This window comes from Chroicocephalus ridibundus, chromosome 1, assembly GCF_963924245.1.
Source record: "Chroicocephalus ridibundus chromosome 1, bChrRid1.1, whole genome shotgun sequence".
In the NCBI taxonomy this organism is placed as follows: Eukaryota; Metazoa; Chordata; class Aves; order Charadriiformes; family Laridae; genus Chroicocephalus; species Chroicocephalus ridibundus.
This window is the reverse complement of record NC_086284.1, coordinates 110,486,551-110,498,580: the sequence shown is the minus strand read 5'-3', so window position 1 is coordinate 110,498,580 and position 12,030 is coordinate 110,486,551. Positions and strand designations below refer to the sequence as shown.

Below are 12,030 nucleotides of genomic sequence, written 5' to 3'. Positions count from 1 at the left end.
TAACTTCTACTGAAACTGTAGTGTCATGATGGCATGTACAGAGTAATATCCTTGGACTTCCTGAGGCCTTGGCTGGCACAGTTGTCAAATTAAACTGGGACATTTTGTAAATATATCTTTAATAAATACATATGTCTGTCATGCTTCCTTACTCAGTCTTATAAATCAGACTGTATCTAGCTGTCAGATACTCTCAACCCAGTCAAGTAAAAATTATAGCATCTAGGCTCACATCCTTCTCTGAAAATATTTATTTATACCAGTGACATGTCAAGGACACACAATTTTTTTTTTTTCCCCAGCAACAAAACCATTAACTGCTGGCTCAAGTCGCTCAAGTCCCTGCCAGGAGGGCAGGGGTTAATACATAGAATTTATAAAGGAGGAACACACCAGCCAAGCAAAATAAATGCTGGATAGCATTTTAAAAAATTCTTGTTAAATGCCAGATATTGAGCATTCAGGTTTGTCTTAGTACACAATAGTAATTTTATGCCGTTCATCATCTTCACCCCCATTTCATCGACAGATGAACCTGCATTCCTGTGTTGCAAAGAGATGTAGAGGTTGCCTCCAGGTTTTGCCTCTCTGCAGTATCTAGTAATTAACCGTTACAGTTCTAATGACACATCAGACACATCATAAACTATTCCTGTATCTTGAGTGAAGGAGTTAACAAGCTATGGAGAATATGAAGCTATTGCTTATCCTAGTTCCATCAGCTCTTCTGAACAGAGAATACAGTTGAGTCAGATGTGGGAAAAGAGTGGATGAAGGAATCCTTGGTATTTTTAAAAGAATAAAGCTTTTTATTATATATGCATGAACAGATGTTCAAGAACATCACTTGTCACTTTTCTTTTTTAGCAATTTTAGACTGTACTCTATTTAAATCAACTAATAAAACTCACCTGCATTTATTTTAAGACAGGAAGAAAATGAATCTTAACTCTTTGAAATCTTTTGCTTAAATAATTAAAGAATCAAAATCCCAGTTTACTTCAAACTTGCAACTCATTCTAGTCATCCTGCAATACTTTTTCATTTTTCTTTCTTGTCTCTGAGATGAGTACATTGTCAAGTACTTTTTTAGGTGTGATAGATGCAGCTTTATTTTGAGCTTTCCATTTATGTGTTCATGTTAGCTAGTTTCTATGATGATCTGCATTCTTTTGCCTAAAGGGTTTATTCTTGCTATGTCCTGTAAGATGAGATAATGTAATTTCCTCACTTTTTGCCATAGTATATTTGAGAGAATTGCCAACTGTCCAAAATAAAGTTATAAAAATCTTGAGATAGAAAAGTTAGATTACAGTTTGATACATTATGAGAAGATCCTTAAGTTTTGGACCTCTTATTCTGGATATACTGGAGGAAGTATGGACAAGAGGGAAGGACACCTGCCCCAGAAGTCAGGAGGTCTGTTCTTTCACAAGCCAAGGGCCAGTGGGACAGGACACAACATGAGGGACCTGGGTATTGGGACTTTCTCTAGAAATCTGCCACAGCTTGTCTTGATCGCTGTTTAAAACAAGGCCATAACTCTGCTTTCTACAGGAATAATCACGGAAGGAATTGCTTTCAGAAGGGTGATACTTTCTCAATAATAATGACTGCTGCCTCCGTGCCAGAAGTGAGTGGAACTTGAGTGAATGCATTGCACAAGAGAAAACAGAGTGGGAATAGCCCGGGGAGGAAGCACATCGCCTCGCAATCTTGAAAAGGAGTTAATCACTTTGGAATCCCCCCAGGTATATGACAGGGAATTGAACTTATCACAAATGAAATCTTTCATCAATGGCATTTAACTAGTTATCTTCTTGTCTGAGGGACTCACTTGCTTAACAGAAAATAGAGTCCCTTTTTTAAACCCTGTTATAATTGTTTTAATAATATTATTTATAATGAGCTTTTGGAGAATGGAAATATGATATCTGAAAACAACAAAAAAAATCATCCTGAAAGTTAAGCATTTTTAAAAACCAGAACCACGGAACCATATAATGAAGGTTGGTTTGGGTTCCCTAATAGGGGTAACTTTTGTACTGATGTAGCTGTTTGTTTGCTTTTCCTAAAAAGCCCCGGGCTAATGCAAGCATAACCATTCCATTTAAGGCAGGACCTGATGAAGAGCAGTCCTGTGGACTGTGATAGGCTGTGATGGATGTTTGCTGTGATCCTTTCTGCCCTTGAGATCTGTGTATATCTGAACTAGCCACAAACACCCCAAAAGAGTTTTGAAACCAGATAATTAACTGCAGTTCTGGTAGTTACCATGTAGCAAAACTATGGATGCAGAGCTAGAGGGATGAGGAAGAGAAACAGTGCAACAGCTTCAGGGTCTCAAGCCAAAAGCTTGAGAAATTTAAATAAAAATTACAATTGAGTGATAAGAGAAAGTTCAATCTGATGAAACCTGGATTAGAAACAGAAAGAGACAGCAACAGCAATTAAGTTTGGACAAATTCTATGTTTAGAGAGGGACAGACAAGATTAAAGTTCCTCTCTACCTTGAAACCTGGATAGTACCTTAATTTTAAATTGGATAGGTTGAATGTTATTTCTTCACAATTTTACAAGGAAATCCATCAAAAGTGGGCTGAAGAAGCATCTATTGTAGATCCAGACATATAAGGAAACAATGAGAGAGCGATCGACTTGGGGAATTCTGCTGTTTTTCTTGAGGTAATAGCATTGTGAGGCACTGGAGCAGGTTGTGAGGCACTGGAACAGGTTGCCCAGGGAAGTTGTGGATGCACCGTCCCTGGAGGTGTTCAAGGCCAGGCCGGATGGGGCTTTGAGCAGCCTGGTCTAGTGGGAGGTGTCCCTGCCCATGGCAGGGGGGTTGGAACTAGATAATCTTTAATGTCCCTTCCAACCCGAACCATTCTGTGATTCTGTGATTCCTCCTGGTTTTATGAAATCTAATTCCTTTTTGTTATATTCTCACAAATTCAAGGTAATAGTAGTGTTAATAGTGTACCATATGGATTTACGCTCTTGAACCTCTTTCATAATGGGTATTTTTCCCCAAATAAGCCACTGATATTCTTACGTGAAATTAATTTAGGGATTAAATTGCAGGTATTAGTTGCAGCAAATTCACCTTTAACCTTCTCTAGAGAAGGGTGCAGTTCTTAAATACACATAGTGAATTAATCATGAGCTTGTTTTTCTGAACAAAAGCTGTATTTGAAAGAATTTATTGTGAAAGAAGTTGTATCATACATAATGAAGTGTTATAAAAGCCCTGAATGATTTCAAGTGACTAATCCCACATTAAGCGTCTGTGCCTGGAACAGCTAGAAGTAAGTACAGAGGGCCTGATGTAAAGCATGTTGAAGTCAATGGCTTTTTTCCATTGTCTGCAGTGGACATAAGGTTGTTCTATTTCATGGGACGGAAAAAAATTATTTTATGGAACAAACATGCACAAAGAAACACAATTCATTCCTTAAATACGTGTGCTTGCTTCCTGACAGTTTTTAATGGGAAACATGTGTGCACTGTGAGGTGAGCACATTGAATTACCCAGATTTTTGAAGGGAATTAGTCACTTTTGCAGGAAAATCAATATCCAATAACAGGAACTGATCAACAGTGCTTGGGTTGAGCTGAGCATGCCGACAATGTGCTGTGAGATACTAGCTTTCATTGGTTTTCTGATTCTTTAAAAATTAAGGGTTGAAGGACCTAGACTGTCTCAGGATCAAGCATTGAATTTATGTCATATTTTTCTAAATCTGGAAATGGGACAGCAAAAAGTGTTGCTGTAGAGTTAATTTATGTTCCTTCAGCTGCTGATGTAGCAGAAAAAAATGAAATGAATGGTTGCAAGCTGCATATGGCTTTAGCAATGCGAAAGAGCTCTAACAAACTAATAATTGTATACAATACAATAAAATATTAAAAATTCACTAGCTTTTGTGTCCTGAGGAACTGCTTATTCCTCCAGACTATGAGCCAGATCATGAAGATCAATTTCAGTAAGAGAAATAATTATCATTTGATATTAAAGAAAGAATTCCAACATTTTATATTAACTTCCTAGGTATAATGATTTTTTTAAAACATTTTCTTCATGATGGACAGGACTCATGCCTTACTGTAGCATGTTACGCACAAAGGGAGTTTCTTTAACAGCCAGCTAATCCTCTAGTTCTGTTTAATGAATTATTAGAAAGCTGTTGTTGCAGTTGTTGTTGTTGTCCAAAGGCTTTTTTAAAATATATGTCTGGAACCATGACTCTTAAATGTATATATATTTATATTTTAATAATAATTTTGCATCTATTTCTAGCTAATGAAACATGTTAATTGACAGAGAGACATTTCTTTCCATACAATTAGTGTCCATAAAGGTATTTTTCTTAAGGGAACATTCAAAGTCCACACTGGATTCTGTCATTTTATTTTAAGTGTCTTTGCAGTTGGGTTAACAGCTTTTGTGTTAATTGACAGAGAGACATTTCTTTCCATACAATTAGTGTCCATAAAGGTATTTTTCTTAAGGGAACATTCAAAGTCCACACTGGATTCTGTCATTTTATTTTAAGTGTCTTTGCAGTTGGGTTAACAGCTTTTGGAGACCAATTGCTCGGTGTGCTGGTTTTGGCTGGGATAGAGTTAATTTGCTTCATAGTAGCTTGTGTATGGGGCTATGTTTTGGATTTGTGATGAAAATACTGTTGATTACTGTTTCAGTTATCGCTGAGCAGCACCTACACAGAGTCAAGATCTTTGCTCCTCACACCACCCCATCAGCAAGTAGGCTGGGGGTGCAGAAGAACCTGGGAGGGAACACAGCTGGGAGAGCTGACCTCAACTGGCCAAAGGGATATTCCATACCACATGACGTCATGCTCAGCAATAAAAGCTGAGGGAAGAAGAAAGGGAGGGCATTGGGAGTTAAGGCATTTGTCTTCCCAAGTAACTGTTACCTGTGATGGAGCCCTGCTTTCCTGGAGATGGCTGAACACCTGCCTGCCCATGGGAAAGCGTGAGTGAATTCCTTATTTTGCTTTGCTTCTACATGCAGCTTTTACTTTACCTACTAAACTGCCTTTAGTTCAGCTCACGAGTTTTTGCAGCTTTACCCTTCCAGTTCTCTCCCTCATCCCACTGGGGGAGGGTGGGTGAGCGGCTGGCTGGGGCTGAGCTGCCTGCTGGGGTTAAACCATGACACCTGCTCGCTGTATGACCCTTGAGACTCTCTGATATGGACGTCTTCTCACATTATCAGCATGACATGCTCACCGGCTCTAAGTCTTGACATCTAGTTTTAACAGTATCACCTCAGTGGAAGAAATGAAAAAGCTCCAATAAGTTTTGTGGAGAACTAAGCAGTCAAGGGGTATACCGTATTTTCCCAGAAAATTATTTTTAAATGAACAGTGGAAGTAATAATCAGCTGCTATTTCAGCTTGTTTAATGTTCTTACAGAATGAAACGGATAACTTAAGAACAAATAGCAGATTACAAATTTGTTCATCTGTGGAAACAAATAAACAAGAAAAAGTAAGAGAAAGTGAAAGGCAATGCCGAGTTTGAAATAAGGGTGAAGAAAAATCAGGTGGCCCTTCTTTTCTCTCTTGTATTGTTTTCTTACATTGTTGAAAGGACCACACAATGTAGTCTTCTTTTACAATGAATCTTACGAATTGAGAGGATTTGCTTTTAATTATTCTAGATGGTGTGGAGAAGACCAGCAACTTTTGTGCTTCATTTCCTGACCCTATAAACACTTACGGATTTTGTCTGGTTTCAAGTGAGAAGACCCACTGACATGCAGAGAGACTACTCTGGAGCTTAAATTTAAGCAGGTGTGTAAGCGTTTGTGGAACTAGGGCTTTTTTATATTTATTGACCGACAGGTTCATTGCCCTACAGGGAGTACTTCAAAAGAGTACTTGCTTCCAGACACTTTTTTTCTTTTTGGAAAGACCACTTTTAGGTCTAGCCCTTGTTACAGCTCCACAGATTTACACTGTGAGAAGGCCCGGAGTAGTGCCACAAAAGCGGGAATTTGGGCAAGGTTGTATGATCAGCCATGGTCTGAGTGAGGGCTTGTAGGCTGCAGTGAGTGGTTCCTCGTGCTGTCAAAATGTGTATTGCGTGTATTGCATGATGGCCACAGCTCAACCTGTGAAATACACTCCTGGCTGTGCTAGGAGAGGAGTTCTGACACAGTTTTGAAGAGACGAGCCAGAAGAGAAGTACGACAATGGGACAGAGGAGATGATGCTGACAATCGCATTGTTTACAGGAGTCCTTTTGGGAGCTTTAGGGCTGCAACTGTTGCCCCAGCTACAGCTTTGCAGAGCAGCTACAAGTTGGTGTTTCTGAAGACCGCAGGCTGGCCTTTATGCTGGGTCTGGGGAAACCTTCTCCATCACAATTCCTTGTACAAAGCTATTTTTTCCGGGTTTATGCTGATACAAGGGAGGAGGGAAACACATCATCCTGGTTTTTACACAAGATTTTCTTGTGTGAGCTGTAGAAAAATCACAGTTGTCTTCTTGGGATTCCCTTTATCTTTGGAGGGGGTTTCCTATGTCTTCTGTGGAACCAGAATTTGTTCTTTTATTAATTAACTCCAAAAAGGACACTTTGATACTATGCTCTAAGTGACATGCATTAAAAAAAAATCCTGAAATTTCTTGAATTTGCATGTACAGCTCCTCTTATTAGTATTATACTGTTAGCCAACTGACTACCATTGATGAAATTTATTAATCCATTGAATTCTGTTTATAAACTTCTTTCAAGTAAATAAGACTTTGTGTAAGACATCAGCTGTTAAAATGGATGAAGACTTTAACAATTCTTATTTATGGAAGAAGAGGTATTTCTTATTGGTAAAAGTCTATAAAATCAGATGGTCTATGAAAAACAGTATGCTAAATAGACCGCTCTTGAGATCTGCTGTTTCATTTTTTGGCATGAGTATTTGTGTTAAATTGTACATTCACCTTGTAAAGTTCATTCTTTCCTAACTACATTATACTGCTATTATAAGTGCTCCAGTTAAAATGACACCTTTTTATTATAGGATGGTCTGCTAATATAGCTACAGTAAAAACTCGTCAACTTTTCCATTATAAATATAAATCCCTATTTTCAGGGACTTTAAACTCTGCTATAAATACTCGTTCCAGGCTAACATTTGGCATACAAAGCCTCATCCAAACAGCAAAGCTATTTATTATAGAATTACTTTAACCATTTGAAAATACTTTATCACAGAAAAAGTGGAAATAGTTGCATGTTGGTTTTGATCTGGCGGATCCCTAGAGTCCGGGAAGCTGGGCAGGGAGGAAGGTGCTGGGGCAAGAGAGCTGGGTTGTGCTTCCTACTGATGCTGCGTCGCTCCTCTGCACTGTCTGATTCTGCTTAGGCCAGGCTGAGTTAAAGGGGCTTTTTGTCTTCGGGTGGTTTTGGTTTGGGGGGGCTTTTTCAACCATTGCATTTCTGGCACAGTCTTCCCAAGGAACTTCAATTTCATACCTGAAAAATTACTTCTGACACCCTGTCAATTTTTTCCTATGGAATGGAAAGTTCTTAAGTCCCTTCCGCTTCCGTAAGCTTCTCAAAAATTTGAGTCCTACAAAGTAGGTGTGTGAGGTCCTTACTGGTATAGTTTAAAACAGGATTATCTTGGCAACAGAGTAGTAAGGCTGCCCAGGCTTTTTCTACCTCACCATATCCTGTGGCTGCATTCAGTGCTGAAATTTAACATCTTTCTGAAGATTAATACAGTTCTCTCAAATTCTCTTTCTGTGGACACTGCTGCTAAGAAGCATCTGGCATGATATCTCTGAAAGAAGTAGTTTCAGACATACTTCAGGTTGCAGTTTCATGATCATTTTACACTGCCCTGGGTAGCAGCTCTTGCTGAAGGGACTCAGTTGTCTCACTTGTCCTGCCTGTCCTGGGATTTTCTGCAGTTCCTCTATCTGTGTAGTCAGTCAGCCAGACCCAGAAGCTGCTTTCACTGTGATAAAACAAAATACACATGGGTGTGGGTTGGTTGGCCAGACAAGGTCCCTGCCCACCTTATCAAGTGGCCCACAGGGGCAGTGGTCATGGCCAGCAGGGCATCATGAAGGTCAGACTGTCCATCTCCCACCAGCAGCCCTGTCTTGGCTCGTCTCAAATGCAATGATGAAACTGCAGTCAGTGATACTTAATGGCTGCTTGAAGACCTTCCAGAGAGTGACTGCTATGCCTTGCAGAGTGCCTGAAAGGATTTTCCAAAGTTTTTTATTTCCTTGGGGTGCCCACACGGATAAAGTGCCCAGAGGCCCAGGTGTCCATAGAAAAAAGAGCTTCCAGGTGGCCCGATCGTCAGGCCGACACGGAGCAAATTGCACCTTCTTTAGTCTAGGAGCAACAAAGGCTTAAAGACAGTGAGGCTGCCTGCATTTGACAGCACTACACACAGCCTTGTTTGGCCACAAATCTGTATATGTGCTCTGGAGAAGAGGGAAAGAGCAGGTGTTCTTGACCACTCATAGCCTGACAATGCATGAGCTGAGAGCAGACCAACAGCAGACAAAAGCTTTAGCTTGCAAACCAAGTCAAAAGTGGGTGGGCTCTTAGACTTTGCTGCTTTTTAATGACAATTTGCTGGGCCTGCCTGTTGCAAACAGTTTCCGCAAGTACTTCATAGCACTAGAAAGAGTTTGCGGGGGTTTTCTGTGGTTGGCAAAACCAATCTGCTCCAGCAGGAAATATTTTATTGTGCTCAAAGCTTTATTCTGAAAGCCCCAGGGATTATAAAGTGAAAAGAAAACAAAGCAAGAAAAGCCCCTCTGCCTTCTCAAAATTAGTTGTGAAATTTCTCGGAGGTCTCCCTTTCGCCTGTGCCTGCCGAGATGGCCTGAGGCGTCACCTCAATCTCTGCCCATGCCTTCACTCTGCCGGCACGCTTCACTTGTCCAGGAGAGTGGAAGGAAATGCTGATATTAGGTGCAGACTCTTGCTGACTGGTATGAGCCTTTATACCCTTTTAAATATACTACTTTGTTCTCTTTGGCTGCTTCTTGAGATCCCAATTTTTTTTCCTCCCTGGAAGCTGTGTGTGTTCCCACTCTTCTGCCTCCTCCCCACTCAGTCCCAGTGTCCGTGTACCTCTGCTATTCTTCCTCTCTTGTGTGTTCCTAACTTCTTTTTCTTGCATCCAAGTTTACCAAGACTTCCTCAGTAGAAACTGCAAAGTCCAGCAGTGTGCCCAGGTGGCCAAGAAAGCCAATGGCATCCTGGCTTGTATTAGAAATAGTGTGACCAGCAGAAGTAGGGAGGTGATTGTCCCCCTGTACTCAGCACTGGTGAGGCCACACCTTGAGTATTGTGTCCAGTTTTGGGCACCTCAATACGAGAGAGATATCGAGGTGCTGGAGCGAGTGCAGAGGAGGGCAAGAAAGCTGGTGAAGGGCCTGCAGAATAAATCTTACGAGAAGCGATTGAAGGAGCTGGGACTATTTAGTTTGAGGAAGAGGAGGCTGAGGGGAGACCTCATCGCTCTCTACAACTACTTGAAAGGGCATTGTAGAGAAGTTGGTGCTGGTCTCTTCTCACAGGAATTAGCGATAGAACAAGAGGCAATGGGTTCAAGCTGCAGCAGGGTAGGTTTAGCTGGACATTAGGAAAAAATTCTTCACAGAAAGAGTGGTCAGACACTGGAATAGGCTGCCCAGGGAGGTGGTGGAGTCACCATCCCTGAATGTGTTTAAGACCCGTTTAGATGTGGTGTTAGGAGACATGGTGTAAGGGAGAGCTTTGTAGAGTGGAGTTGATGGTTGGGCTCGATGATCCCAAGGGTCTTTTCCAACCTAAATGATTCTATGATTCTGTGATTCTATTCTGTGATTCTAAGTCCTTCTTAAGGATGCTGCCAACGGGGAAAAAAAAAAGCTATGGTGGTTATGGAGTGATGTAAAAGTTGCAGGGCCTTGAATACATAGGTGTGGTGACAACTGGTGAAGAAGTAAAGGTTATGATAAATAGATCTGGGACATTTGAAAGATTTGAGGGTTGCTTTATTTCTCAGGCAACTTTTTTTTTCCCTTTGAGTTATTCATAAAAGCCAAATATGGAAAAATAGAATACGTAGAGAAGATTTGCTTTTATTTTGGAAAAACGCAATTGTAAAGCAACTGTAAAGCAATTGTTAACAAAAAGCCTTTTTACACGACCATTGTCATTTTATTCAAAATCATGTTTTGTTTGATATTAAAAAAAAAAAAGGCATAAAGACTTTCATGAAGGGCAAGCCAATTCTGCATTTCAGACTTGCTGGTCTATGTATCTTTAAGATCAGTGAAGCCCACATGGAGTTGTATTACATACGGGTAAGGCTTATTATGTTATTATTTGAGTTTATCGTCAAGTAAGTGAGACAGGGATTTATTCATGGACCACCCTGTTTAAGCCATTTCTTGTCTTAAAGAAACCAAACCGAAGTATTCCCACAAGTATTGAATGCACTCTGCTGCTTTGACTTCAGAAAAAGACCACCTCTGTTAAGCAGTGATTTATTTTTTTTGTTGGTCTCTTGGGTGACCACTGATGGCAGATATTTCTGTGTTTCCTATGGTAGAAGCAATATGTTCTGAAATATTTTGGTTATGTTTAAAGTATATGTATGAAAACGTGATATATGTTAAAGTGATGTATGGCAAAAAATAATATTGATATGCATATTGGATATATCAAGAGGAAATGTGCAAGGTATTTTCATAAGCATATGTTCTACTTTATTTGGGAGAGGAATATTGGAGAGGATGGGAACACTTATGAAAATGTATGGAAGCCTTTTATAGTGTGTTGAAGCAATTTTTCTGATAAAAGTTTGGAAAATATCCAAAAATGTTATGGTACATAAAGGAAGCAAAATGTAACTTTTTTTTTCTTATTTTTCTTAATATGGTTAATTTATGTTCATTTACTGTAAAATCTATAAAAAACATATTTCATGTAAATTACACATTCTGTGGTGTCTATGCACACTATTGAAATTTGGTTGATTTTGTAATGATCGTTATAATGAGAATAAATACATTTCTCCACATTTATAAATATATGTAAAATGTGCAATACATATATTTATGGAGGAAAAGACAAGTTTCATACAGATTTTTACTAGTCTGTCTTGTGTTCAGGACAACACAAACAGGGTAAATCCTGCTTTAAATATGCCTATGGAAGATACACAGGTTTATGCATATACCTGCACGCCTCTATACAGATCATAGTTATGAAGAGCATTTTCGCAAATTATAACTACACATTTTTGTAAGATCCTCAGAGAAAATTTGATGATGAGAGCAAGATGTTTGACAAAGAAAATAAATTTTAGTATCTCTTCAAAATTATTACTTAAAATTTCTGTTTCATTTCTACAAAAATCTAAAAAATGGACCTTCACTGTTGACAGATCAATGACAAATTTTATCTGCTCTTCTGAAAAAGCTCTTCTGAGCATGATTTTTTGACATCTCTCACATTCAGAGAGTTTAATGATGGCAGTAGATAAGTACTTGCTCTGCTTCCTTACGTTTCTAGGAACATTCTCCGTGCTGCCATTTTGCTTTGCACTGCATTATGAAGTTAAATGTTAAAATGGCATGCAGTTTCCCTCTGTTAAGCTTGAGACTTCCATTTTTTTTATACGAGGCAGTATTCTAGGACCTATAGAAAATTGCAGTGGCAACTTTCCAGAGCCTGAGGGATACATCTCATTCAATACTCATTTACACAAATGTATTCATGCCTTTCTGTTAGACTCCCTTAGATTATGACATTTAGAAGACTAAAATACACTAGTAAATGAAAAGGTTAAGTTTAGGTCTATTTTCTTCTTCATTTTTTTCTTTTTCTTTTCCTTTCCCCCCTCTCTCATTTTTCTCTTTCTTTGTATCTCCCAAGTTTCTCCTTTGAAACTATGGCACCCTTTCTTCCTTTCCATATCTAGAATGTGCAGCTTTAAAGAGTTGTTTACAGGAAAGAAACTCTAGGAGTTTGACCTTT

At 39.3% G+C, this 12,030-nt stretch overlaps 1 long non-coding RNA gene across 1 annotated transcript in view; it reads left to right on the top strand.

The window, feature by feature from the left end:
- The window catches only part of LOC134521181 (uncharacterized), a 363,047-nt gene extending 352,162 nt beyond the window's left edge, over positions 1–10,885 (top strand). The window contains exons 10-12 of the long non-coding RNA XR_010072674.1: positions 1,558–1,751; positions 4,705–4,999; positions 5,690–10,885. This is a non-coding gene — a long non-coding RNA (uncharacterized LOC134521181). The remainder of the gene's footprint in view (positions 1–1,557; positions 1,752–4,704; positions 5,000–5,689) is intronic.
- The last annotated feature ends 1,145 nt before the right edge of the window (positions 10,886–12,030 follow it).